Here is a 13,327-nt window from a genome sequence, read left to right on the forward strand (position 1 = left end):
AAAACCCAGCGCCAACCGAGTGCGACGCCCTACCACGTCCTTCGCCCAACACGGAGCTACTTATAGACGAGGCTGGCAGGCGGTGAACCGCCTGCACGCGTGCGGCGCACGAGCAGTTGCGTGGTAAGCGACCGTGTCTGAAGCCCAAAACACCACCGAGGCAAAGATCGCCTTAGCAGCGCGCCGCTTCAGCGGGCACCGCAGGGGCGACTAAAACCTGGCGGGAGGCATCGTCTCGTGTAGCGTCGCCCCTGCCCCAACTGGAGTGGCCCAGTCTTAAGGGGACAGAGACTGCGAAGCACTTGGACCGACGGCGGACTACGACGGAACGCTTCAGCTCGGCCAACGCTCTCGAGGGAGACATTTTCCGTCTCGCGGCAATTCTCCGCCGTGCCGTGCTCTTCTCGCTCGCAGACGGCGCTCTCGCGTCGAACCGCTTTCGGGGGCCACCCTTCTCCTCCCCGCTCCTCGCACGAATCTGCCGATTCCCATTCGTGCGACGAAGCCCGGAAGGGCGCCCACACAGCTGCGGTGACGTGAGCGAGCGACCAGCTCTGGAGCTCGACGTACTCCGAAGGCAAACAACGCAAATTGCGATCGCTTCCGACTCTCTCGCAAATGTGCGCGCTACAAGGCAACAGACGTTCGCGCCTCGAGCTTGGACCGCTCTTTCCCTGCAGGTATCCGACTCCATCCTGCGGCGGTCTTGCCAGAGGCGCGCACTCGTCACGCTGCAGTAGTAATGCCTCGTTTCCGTCTCTTCGAAGATTTGGCACGACGGCTCGCCACCGTCTCCTTCTCGTGAGGTTGCTGGCGCGTGGCTTTAGCGCTCAACGTACTGTCCATGATGCCGACGCGGTCAAAACGAGTCGACGGACGCACGTTCCCTGTGCGCCGAAGGCTCTCTTGATATGTGATCCGACCCTCAGACAGACGAAGCCAAGGGAAGACCCAAGGCCGCAATGTGCGTTCAAAGAATCAGTGCTCAGTGTGTCCTGCAATTCACACCAAGTCTCGCAGCTGGCTGCGTTCTTCATCGACCCGAGAACCGAGTGATCCACCGCTTAGAGTCGTGAAAAATAGTTTGTTCAATTCAGTACAGTACAACCAGTGTTTCAGGCACGTGGCGTCTCCCTGTGTGTGGTTTCGAAGAGCGCCTTTCGGCGTGCGCTACTCCTGTTTCGCTCTTTCGTTCGGCGGTCACGCGTTTCCGCATGACCGCTGCTGATCCAACAGCCTACTCGAGACGAAAGACAAGAGCTTGGCGCGCGCGTACTCGCGCAGCTCTCCAAAGCCACTCGGCCAGTGCCAGGGACGGCTCTCTGCGCCGGAGCCACAACAAGTCTACTTGAGGCGGAAGACGAAGCCAGCAAGGGCCTGGCCGCAAGTGCGTTCGAATACGGGATTACAGTCCCTCGTCTGTCCGTACTTCCTCTTTCGACGTGCGGCGCCTTCCCAAAGCGCACAAGTCCGCAAACCGCAGAACGCTTCCGACGTAGCAAAGCCGCGTTTCCTTCGGTACTTCGCAGCAACGCCGCCTTTCCCTCGGCGGCGGGCAAATAGCCTGCAGACGTCGTCGCATTGAACCGCGAACTCGACACCTCGCGCGTCACGAGCGGGAGCCGACCGGCAGCCTCCGGCCCTTTCGGGCGCGGTGGAATTTGCCGCGGAGGACGGGAGACTGCTTTAGGCCACGGTTCCTTCCGTACTTGGCAGCCGCACCCTCAATACCGCCGGTTCCATGACCGACCGAGCGCCGCACCGTTCCTTTAGTACTTGGGCAGCAACAAAGTCGGGTCGTTACTCCACACTCGCCGCAGGAAGCGACCGGCAGCCGCCAGCCTTTTCAGACTCGGCAGCGTTTGCCGCGGAGGACGGGAGAGCGCTCGCACCACGGTTCCGTGTGTACTAAGCGGCAGCGGCATTAGCTCTCGACCGTCAGTTCCTTGACCGACCGCACGCTTCGCCGTTCCCCTCGTACTGGGCAAGAGCAGCAGGTCGGGTCGTCTTACTCCCATTCCGCGCAAGAGTGCCGAGGCGGACTTCAGAAAGCCCACCCAGTGTGCGTTACGCCGTTTCTACCCGCGGGCGCGGCCAAGCCAACCGTCCAAGGTTGCAGCCGGCGTCCACTGGGCGCAACAAATTTGGCACGGGGCGCCCTTCGAAATTCGGGCAATCCCCGGCATGTTCGGGTATAGCCGTCCCCGCGTCCAAGCGGGGCCAGCGGCGGAAAGCGTCGGGCGCAGCGAGCTGCTTCACCCACACGGGGTAGAAACAATGGCGCTCGTCACCCTCGAACAATCCGGTAATGATCCTTCCGCAGGTTCACCTACGGAAACCTTGTTACGACTTTTACTTCCTCTAAATGATCAAGTTTGGTCATCTTTCCAACAGACCGGCGCAACCGAAAGGCCGCGCCGGACATCGGTCCGAAGACCTCACTAAATCATTCAATCGGTAGTAGCGACGGGCGGTGTGTACAAAGGGCAGGGACGTAATCAACGCGAGCTTATGACTCGCGCTTACTGGGAATTCCTCGTTCAAGGGGAACAATTGCAAGCCCCTATCCCAATCACGAAAGAAGTTCCACGGGTTACCCAGTCTTTTCAGACAGGGATAAAGACACGCTGCTTCCTTCAGTGTAGCGCGCGTGCGGCCCCGGACATCTAAGGGCATCACAGACCTGTTATTGCTCTGTTTCGTGCGGCTAGGAGCCGCTTGTCCCTCTAAGAAGGTTGTAAGGTGCTGGGAACCCCGCACCTATTTAATAGGCTAGAGTCTCGTTCGTTATCGGAATTAACCAGACAAATCGCTCCACCAACTAAGAACGGCCATGCACCACCATCCACCGAATCAAGAAAGAGCTCTCAATCTGTCAATCCTCCCAGTGTCCGGGCCGGGTAAGTTTTCCCGTGTTGAGTCAAATTAAGCCGCAGGCTCCACTCCTGGTGGTGCCCTTCCGTCAATTCCTTTAAGTTTCAGCTTTGCAACCATACTTCCCCCGGAACCCAAACACTTTGGTTTCCCGGAAGCTGCCCGCCGAGTCATTTGAGTAACTCAGGCGGATCGCTGGTTGGCATCGTTTATGGTCAGAACTAGGGCGGTATCTGATCGCCTTCGAACCTCTGACTTTCGTTCTTGATCAAAGAAAACATTCTTGGCAAATGCTTTCGCAGTAGTTCGTCTTGCGACGGTCCAAGAATTTCACCTCTAGCGCCGCAATACGAATGCCCCCGTCTGTCCCTCTTAATCATTACCTCGTATTCCAAAAACCAACAGAACAGAAACGAGGTCTTGTTCTATTATTCCATGCAAGTTTATTCAGGCGACTCGCCTGCGTTGAGCACTCTAATTTTTTCAAAGTAAAAGCACCGGCCTTCTCGAGGCACACAATGAAGTGCACCAAGAAAGGACCGGCATGATGTTCAGTCCGAGCCGTCGCATCGGGTAGATGCACTACTCGTCTGGAACTGAGATCCAACTACGAGCTTTTTAACCGCAGCAGCTTTAGTATACGCTATTGGAGCTGGAATTACCGCGGCTGCTGGCACCAGACTTGCCCTCCAATTGATCCTCGTTAAAGGATTTAGAGTGTACTCATTTCAATTACGGGGCCTCAAAAGAGTCCCGTATTGTTATTTTAGAGCGCAGCTCTTTGGCGTCCGTTCCTGGGTTTCGCGTCGTCGTCGTCGTCGACGTCGTCGGCCTCGTAACCAGCTCGCCGACGAATCTGCTGCTCCGCCGCCGCGCATGCGCGCTGTCGGCTCTCCGGGCGAGGGAGGATGATGGAAGGGAGGAGGAGAGACTGTGGAGGAGGGCTGGCTACACAAATGGCTCTTTGGCGTCCGTTCCTGGGTTTCGCGTCGTAGCTCGCCGACGAATCTGCTCCGCCGCCGCGCATGCGCGCTGTCGGCTCTCCGGGCGAGGGAGGATGATGGAAGGGAGGAGGAGAGACTGTGGAGGAGGGCTGGCTACACAAATGGCTCTTTGGCGTCCGTTCCTGGGTTTCGCGTCGTAGCTAGCCGACGAATCTGCTCCGCCGCCGCGCATGCGCGCTGTCGGCTCTCCGGGCGAGGGAGGATGATGGAAGGGAGGAGGAGAGACTGTGGAGGAGGGCTGGCTACACAAATGGCTCTTTGGCGTCCGTTCCTGGGTTTCGCGTCGTCGTCGGCGTTATCGTCGGCCTCATAACCAGCTCCGCCCCCCTTTCATCCCCCCAGCGCTAGCAGCGACCGACTGATACCGCTTTCGTGAGTCCGCTACCGCACTCACGAAAGACGTCGTGCACTTCCTGCAACTCGCATTAACCGTCCATCGATCCACACCGATGTTAGTAGTGGGGGACTTTAATGTTGACATAAAGACAAACAGCAATTTCCTAACACTTATGCCGGAGAACATCCCGTTCCTCTCGCTCGTAACGCGTCCCACGGCTGTGACAACCTCGCGAGGCACTTGTATAGATCTCGTCTTTGAGAATCAAGCATTGGTGTACCAAGTCAAACATATATCAGTCTATTTCTCCGACCACAAAGCTTCCTTCATGACTGTCAAGAACTGTTAGTGGAGTCTTTGTTAAAGGAATACGTGTGAAAAATAAAAAAAAATTCTGTGATAGCGCATACATGTGTTGCTCGATTTCTTTGCCTCAATCTATCGAAAAGGTGAAACAGCTTATTTGCTGCGCTCAAATTTCGCATTAGGAAGTAACGTAATCGTCGGTAATTTTCTTCTTCGCGTCGTTAATTTCGTTCCGTTCACGCACGTTGTCCTCGAATGTGGTTTATCGCCGTATGTGCAGCCCGTGCGATCTCGTCCACGTCCTTTCAGTCTCGCCTTTCGTTTCTCGACTTCACTGACACGTACAGTCGCGGACAGAATAAAATGGACCACGGGATCTCCGAAAACGTTAAATTCCCGAGCAGCCTGTAGCAGTAACCAGTAAAACTGCCCACGACAACGTTGTTAGCATATTCTTGTCGAGGTGCAAAATGCAAATACCATATTGCGTTGTGAGGTTGCGGAGATATTCAGCTTTTTTCGTCACTACCTCCCCGTGCCGGGAGTGGGTAATTTGCGCGCCTGCTGCCTTCCTTGGATGTGGTAGCCGTTTCTCAGGCTCCCTCTCCGGAATCGAACCCTGATTCTCCGTTACCCGTAACAACCATGGTAAGCAAGTAACCTACCATCGAAAGTTGATAAGGCAGACACTTGAAAGAAACGTCGCCGGCTCGTGGCCATGCGATCAGCACAAAGTTATCCAGAGTCACCACACAATACGGGCCGAAACCCGATCGATCTTGGTCTAATAAAAGCACCCGTCGCCCAAAGGGCTTCAGGCTCACTGCATGTATTAGCTCTAGAATTGCCACAGTTATCCAAGTAGGAAGAAACGATCTAAGGAACCATAACTGATTTAATGAGCCATTCGCGGTTTCGCCTTATTTCGGCATGTACTTAGACATGCATGGCTTAATCTTTGAGACAAGCATATGATTACTGGCAGGATCAACCAGGTAATCGTTCAACTGCGCGTCCCGCCTGTCAAGCAGGCCGGACGCCGTTTTTGCGATGCCGAGGCCACCTTCAGGCGCCCCAGCACGCTTCGTTCTTGCAAAGAGTAGCACTTTGCACAGTCCGAGACGACGGCGTTCGAGCTCGCTACGGCGCCCTCCCCGAAGGGCCGGGTATCGCCACGCGGCAAGAAGCACGCAACATTCTCGATAGACTGGTTGTGTCGACTCGATCACGGCTTGCGGTTTCTCTTGAGCCCGCAGCACAGGTGGACCGACCGACACTTGCAACGTAGCCGAGACGGCAAAGCCGCCAGGCGACGGGTCACGCCCGCGGCTTCGGCGCTTTCGCATTTGACTCGTCCGAGGACGATGCGGAACACAACTCGATATCGTGGAGAAAGCGTCGTCCGACAACCAGCCCCTAACGCATCAAGCGGATGAGGCTGCAGACGTCAGCTGTGGGATCCACGGGAGCGATACCGGGGACACGCTTGACGGGCACGAAGCCCGCCGCATATCAAACACCCAGGTCGCTTTTGGGGGCGACTGCTCTCTGGGGCCCCCATATAATAGCAGCGATAAGTTCCCAAATCTCCATGGGGCCGTACTCGTGCCACTTTCGACGAGCGTTTGGCGAAAATCGTGCCGCCTCGCAGCGCCGCGAGCGAGATGGAAAGCTTACGTCGGCAGCGCAATGCCGAAGTCGTGAAAGCGCAGCGCGTCGACCGAATGCGCGAACGGCAATCTCTCGCCTATGGACAGCGCAGTTTCCAGAACAATCCCCTTTCTGTGCCCCTACGGGGCCACACGCTAACGCGGCCCTTTCGCCGTTTCCGAGCACGAGTGCGACCGGCGCGGGCGGCGTGCTCGACACCCCGGCTGACGCCGTTTCGGACTTTGTCTCTTCGCGCGCTCGCGCCAACGTCGCGGCAAAACGACGACCTCTGCGCGGTTCTTTCCCGGTTCCCGGCGTGCTATAGTGCAGCCAGCCGGACGGTGACGACGACTCAGTCGCGGCCGTGCGGTGGCTTGTACGCCAAAGTTGCGTGACGGGCGTCGAGCTCCCGCCGCGGCCCGGCTCAGGTGGTTTCGGACTTCTGTCTCTTCCGAGCGCTCGCGTCGTCGTGGGCACGATTCTCGAGTGCGGAGCGGTGCGCGGACACCACCACGAACACGCGCAAGCCGAAAACGGCACTACGGTACAACGTCGGCCAGGGCGGTACGGCCCCTTATATGAGCAGCGATAAGTGACCAGACCTCCACGGGGCCGTACTCGTGCGACAAGGCGGCGTACTGCGCCGAGCCGAGCGCCAATATTTGGCCTTGGCACGGCCGATTTGAGCTCTCGCGATCGCCGCGGTACCGCCGCTCACCGATTCAAGGCACGCTAGCGCGGCCCCTTCGCCATTTTTCGAGTAAGAGTGCGAAAAGCGCGCGCGGCGTGCTCGACGCCCCGGCTGACGTAGTCTCGGACTTAGTCTCGCTCACGCCGCCCCGGCTGACGTCGTCTCGGACTTAGTCGCGCTCACACCGCCCCGGCTCACGTGGTTTCGGACTTCCGTCTCTTCCGAGCGCTCGCGTCGTCGTGGGCACGATTCTCGAGTGCGGAGCGGTGCGCGGACACCACCACGAACACGCGCAAGCCGAAAACGGCACTACGGTACAACGTCGGCCAGGGCGGTACGGCCCCTTATATGAGCAGCGATAAGTGACCAGACCTCCACGGGGCCGTACTCGTGCGACAAGGCGGCGTACTGCGCCGAGCCGAGCGCCAATATTTGGCCTTGGCACGGCCGATTTGAGCTCTCGCGATCGCCGCGGTACCGCCGCTCACCGATTCAAGGCACGCTAGCGCGGCCCCTTCGCCATTTTTCGAGTAAGAGTGCGAAAAGCGCGCGCGGCGTGCTCGACGCCCCGGCTGACGTAGTCTCGGACTTAGTCTCGCTCACGCCGCCCCGGCTGACGTCGTCTCGGACTTAGTCGCGCTCACACCGCCCCGGCTCACGTGGTTTCGGACTTCCGTCTCTTCCGAGCGCTCGCGTCGTCGTGGGCACGATTCTCGAGTGCGGAGCGGTGCGCGGACACCACCACGAACACGCGCAAGCCGAAAACGGCACTACGGTACAACGTCGGCCAGGGCGGTACGGCCCCTTATATGAGCAGCGATAAGTGACCAGACCTCCACGGGGCCGTACTCGTGCGACAAGGCGGCGTACTGCGCCGAGCCGAGCGCTAATATTTGGCCTTGGCACGGCCGATTTGAGCTCTCGCGATCGCCGCGGTACCGCCGCTCACCGATTCAAGGCACGCTAGCGCGGCCCCTTCGCCATTTTTCGAGTAAGAGTGCGAAAAGCGCGCGCGGCGTGCTCGACGCCCCGGCTGACGTAGTCTCGGACTTAGTCTCGCTCACGCCGCCCCGGCTGACGTCGTCTCGGACTTAGTCGCGCTCACACCGCCCCGGCTCACGTGGTTTCGGACTTCCGTCTCTTCCGAGCGCTCGCGTCGTCGTGGGCACGATTCTCGAGTGCGGAGCGGTGCGCGGACACCACCACGAACACGCGCAAGCCGAAAACGGCACTACGGTACAACGTCGGCCAGGGCGGTACGGCCCCTTATAAGAGCAGCGATAAGTGACCAGACCTCCACGGGGCCGTACTCGTGCGACAAGGCGGCGTACTGCGCCGAGCCGAGCGCCAATATTTGGCCTTGGCACGGCCGATTTGAGCTCTCGCGATCGCCGCGGTACCGCCGCTCACCGATTCAAGGCACGCTAGCGCGGCCCCTTCGCCATTTTTCGAGTAAGAGTGGGAAAAGCGCGCGCGGCGTGCTCGACGCCCCGGCTGACGTCGTCTCGGACTTAGTCGACGCCCCGGCTGACGTAGTCTCGGACTTGGTCTCGCTCACGCCGCCCCGGCTGACGTAGTCTCGGACTTAGTCTCGCTCACGCCGCCCCGGCTGACGTCGTCCCGGACTTAGTCGCGCTCACACCGCCCCGGCTCACGTGGCTTCGGACTTGGTCTCTTCGAGCGCTCGCAGCCAGGTCGGGGCCGACGCCGACGTCTGCGTGGGGCTTCAACGATTCCCGGCGCGACGCAATGCAACTGCGCGCAGGATGCCAGCGACTCCGCCGTGGCCGTGCGGCGGTGTACACGCAGAAGTTTCGTGAAGGGGTATCGAGCTCCCGCCGCCCCGGCGGACGTGGTTTCGGACTTTAGCGCTCGCAGCGATCTCGCGGCGATCGCTGACGTCTGCGCGGTTTCAGGTGTGCTACGATGCAGCAGTCTGCCGCACGACAATTTACGGAAGCGAGTGCATTCCGCCCCGGCGGACGCGGCAGCGGACTTTGTGCCTGCGGGAGTGCTCTTGTTGCTGTAAAATTTGAACGGGTGCAGCTGCGCGAAGCAAGTGTACACATTTTCTCTCTCTCTCTCTCTGCCCCTGAGGCGACTGTAATTTTAATTTAAATGCAATTGGAGGCGGGAGCAACCTGATGAGAGTAGGCGGACTTCGGCACACCTTGTAGTTTAGAAATTGTTTTCAAGCTTTGAGGACATACACAATCGCGCCATCTGCTTTCCCCGTCTCTTTGGCACTTCATAGTGTGTGCAGCATGCTCTGCATTCCAAAGAAACGCGCCTGTTTCTCCCCCTCTCTCACGTTCTTCTTGTCTTTCTTGCTGCTCTTGTGAGAAGTTGCTATGCTCTTTACTCGCTGTAAAATAGAATGCTTGCGCGAGCCAACAACTTGCGTGTCTTTCTTTTTTTTTTTTGTTGTTGTTGTTTTTTTCTCTCTTCCCAAGACGTTTCTGCCATTATTCACTAGCTCTCGTTCTTAGTATGCAACGGAGCGTTAGCTCGCGCCATCTACCTTTCTTTCTGTATGGCGAAGGCCGTAGGTTTTCCTCGTTCCGCACACAGATGGCGCGGATGCGTTTTCGCGCCAGTTTCGAACGACCTCGCTGTACACATGTTTCTCATTTAAAAGTTTCAAAGGGGCTTGAGAAAGGGCGTGGTCCTTTTTTCTTGCGCAAGGCTGAGCTTTCCAGCTGTGCTTAAGCTATGCTAGCATGTGTGCGTATATGTGTGTGTGTGTGTGTGTGTGTGTGTGTGTGTGTGTGCGTGCGCGCGCGCGCGTGCGTGCGCGTGCATATGTGTGCGTGTGTGTGTATACACGCACACGGTAAAGATGATGGGGTAGCGCTATTTCTTTCTTTCTTTCTTTTTTTTTAACAACACCTGTGCTCCACATGGCGATCTTCCTGCCCTCTATGTTTCCGGTTGGAAGGAGTGCGCAGCCTTTTCTATATTTATTTTTTTTTCCATTCTCTTTCATTCGTACATGAGGCGCGCTACCTAATTCTAGCGGTCGAATCGACACGTTGCAATCCGTCCCGGCCTGTGCCGTATGAAAACTTTCAGTGGGCCTTGCGGTAAATAAAAGGAAATGAGGGAAATGCGCGTAGTGTATTACACTTGCGCACGGGCTTGAAACGAAGGCCTCAAAGAAAGCCGCCTTGAGCGGTCGCATTCAGACGGAAGTAAACATTCCCCTTGCGCGTGTTTTCCGCTCGCCTGTTCCGTTTTCTGCGAGGTTGCCTTCGTTGGTTTTGCCTTGCAAACAAGCTTGCGCTCGGGTCTCGTTTCTACGCGACGGCGTTTCGTTAACAGTGAAAGACTGAGGCGTCGCGAGTTGATTCGCGAGATAGAGAGCATAGAGTCTCTAGACGGGCTGGGTTTTATAAGATTGCCCACGCTGTTGCTGAGGTTACCAATGTCGCCAGGGCACCCGCAAGGCAGTGGTACAATGGAGTGAAGTGAAAGACATCGCTTCTCGGCCTTTTGGCTAAGATCAAAGTGTAGTCACTGCAGCTGGCTTGCCCGGCCTTTGACACACTCATCTTTGTAGAGGCGCCCGGTTACCTGCTCCGGTCATAGCAAGGTCTTTCCCCTATCCCAGCCCTATCTTTCCAGGCCCTCGGCTCCCTGCTGCACTGCCTCCAGGACAGCCCGCGTGCTGCTACCTGGTGGCCCCTGGACGACCCACACCGGCCCGCTTCCTGGTCCTGCCGCTGCCTGGCGCTGCCTGCCGCCCCCCGGAGACTCCTGCCCCGCTCGGCCTGACCACTGCTTGGTGCTGCCTGCCTGCGGGGTGCCCGCTGGTCCTGCCGTCCCGACTGGTGCTGTGCTGGGGCACAACCGGCTGGCCCCTGCCTTCGCCATCGTCTGTCATGGGCCCGGCCCACTAGCTGCCACCCCTGGTGGCCCCCTAGCCTCCGGACCTGGCCTCCTTTAAGGAGAGCCGCCGGGTCCGGAAGGTAAGACCATACAATGGACTCTGGGGGCCACGGCCGCACGGCCCATGACACCAGTGAAGACGATGGCGACCCCATCACCCCTAGGCAGGAACGCCAGCCGGCCCGTGAGGATGGCACCCTCACGGTGTTCTTTCCCGTGCCCCAAACGGTCCGGTGCTGCGAAGAGGGCTGCCGAGCTGCCTATGCCGCGGCCAAATGGACAGCGCGGCGGCAGTCCCTCCAGCGGCACCTGGAACTCGAACACGGCACCAGGATCCGGCGCACCATCAACGTGTGCACCATCTGCGGCGAGACACTGGGGCTTCGACCAGCCTCTCACGCCTGCCTGGCTGCAGCCAACTTGACTGCCGCCCCCCCTGCTGCCCTGCCACACCAGTGTGGCAGTTGCCCAATGTCCTTCCCCACAAGGAGGGGCTTGGGCAACCACGAGCAGTGGCACAGGAGGGAGGCGGCACTGGCGGCCAGGCGTGATCTCGCCGCGGGTGCTGCCACTGGTGCGTCGGAGCAGGACAGCGACAGCACCCCCGCAGCAGACCAGGACAGCACCGAGGGTCCCGCTGAGGACCCTCCTGGAACACCAGCAGTGGCGACCGGGCAGGCCGCCGACCAGGAGCCGTCTCCCGTGGCACCTCGGGGAACACCCGGACACAGCAGCGATGGCGAGATGGCCGAGGCACCTTCTCCGCGGACGCCAAACCAGTCAGGGCGGACCGCGGCCTCGGCCTCCCCTTCTCCAACACCATCGCTGCCGTCCATCCGAGGCAGCCCGGGAGCACCAGTCTCCGAGGCTCACGAGCCGGCGGCCATGCAGGAGCTCTCCCCGGGCAGGGCAGAGGTGCAGGACCATGACGGAAGCAACCAGGACTTCGGGACCCAGGACGAACATGCTGGTACCACACGGCCAGAGGGCAGTGCGTGGACCTTAGCGGACGAAACGGCAGAGCTGCGGGCATTGAGCCGGTTGCCTGAGTCTGCTGGGGAGTGGGCACGGTTCGAAAACATCCTTGACCGTGCCATTGCAGCCGCAACCAAACACCTGCGGCTGCCAGTCGGGGACTCGCGCCAATCACGGAGGCGCGAGGTGAACCCCGACAACCCCCAGCAGATACAAACTCTCTACAGAAGGAACCGGCGCCGGGCAGTGCGGCTAATCACTGAAGGCCCGTCCCAGCTCTGTCCGATCGACCCCCACGCACTGCAGGACCACTACTCGAACCTCTGGTCACCAACACCCGTGGATACCAGCATCCTGAGGTCAAGGCTTCCAGCCACCGAAGAGCTGGACTTGTGCCCCTTTACACCGGAAGAAGTCGCAGCCAAGCTCCGTAAATGCGAGAGTACAGCTCCAGGGGAGGACCGCCTCACGTACCACCACTGGAGGCAGGTGGACCCTGAGGGCAGGTTCCTGGCGGCGGTATACAACGTATGCCTCCAATACCGCCGCACGCCCCTGAGCTGGAAGTCGACGAGGACTATCCTGATATACAAGAAGGGCGACCGCGAGGACCCCACAAACTGGCGACCCATTGCCCTTGGTCGCACGATCGCCAAACTGTATGCCGGGTGTCTCACCACCCGGCTGCAGAGGTGGTTGGGCGACCATGCGGTACTGTCCAGGTGTCAGAAGGGCTTCCTGCCGCACGATGGGGTGTTTGAACACAACTTCGTGCTGCAGGGACGCCTGGATGATGCTAGGACAGGAGGTGGGGAGCTGTGCGTGGGGTTCCTCGATTTTGCCAACGCTTTCGGCTCGGTCGCCCATCAGGCCCTCGTCGACGCTGTCCGCGGCGCCGGCGCGGGGGAGGCCTTTGCTACCATCGTTGAAGACCTCTACCGCGCCAACACCACCTGCGTCGTGGCAGCAGCTGGCATTACGGAGCCAATCACCATCGGAGCTGGGCTGAGACAGGGCTGTCCTCTGAGCGGCCTGCTTTTCAACCTGGTGGTGGACCCGGTCATCCGTGCAGTACAGGGAGGCGATAGGCAGCACAACATCCTTGCCTACGCCGATGATCTGACGCTGCTGGCCGCGGATCCCGCCACCCTGCAGAGCCGCTTGGACCGTGTAACAGCCCTGTCGGCCCGGCTCGGGCTGCGACTCAACGCCGCCAAGTGCCGGTCTCTACACCTGTCTGGTCGCCACCCCGTGGGTACACGGCCCACCTCTTTCACCGTGGGTGGCGACCCGATTCCGGCGCTTGGCGACTTCCAGGGGCACAAGTTCCTGGGCCGTCCAGTGGGGTTCAGGGTGCTACCGGACGAGACGACGGTCGACGAGGCCATCCACCTGGGCAGAAAGCTGCTCTCCTCTATGCTCGCCCCATGGCAGAGGCTGGATGCTATCAAAACATTTTTGTATCCAGCCCTCAACTTTGCCATGCGGGTGGGCCTTGCCAGCAAGGGAGAGTGGCAACGCCTGGACGAGGAGCTCCGCCCGCTCATCAAGAAGACCCTGTACGTGCCAGCCAGAGCTTCCAATGAATACTTGTACGGAAGC

General features: G+C 59.4%; 1 non-coding gene and 1 pseudogene across 1 annotated transcript; both read right to left on the minus strand.

The window, feature by feature from the left end:
* Positions 1-919: 919 nt before the first annotated feature.
* On the minus strand, positions 920-1,072 carry LOC139051147 (5.8S ribosomal RNA). Its single transcript, XR_011509269.1, has one exon. It is a non-coding gene; the product is annotated as a 5.8S ribosomal RNA (ribosomal RNA).
* Positions 1,073-2,306: 1,234 nt separating this feature from the next.
* Positions 2,307-5,519, minus strand: LOC139051126 (small subunit ribosomal RNA; annotated as a pseudogene).
* Positions 5,520-13,327: the final 7,808 nt, after the last annotated feature.

This window comes from Dermacentor albipictus, chromosome 10 (assembly GCF_038994185.2).
Source record: "Dermacentor albipictus isolate Rhodes 1998 colony chromosome 10, USDA_Dalb.pri_finalv2, whole genome shotgun sequence".
Lineage (NCBI taxonomy): Eukaryota > Metazoa > Arthropoda > Arachnida > Ixodida > Ixodidae > Dermacentor > Dermacentor albipictus.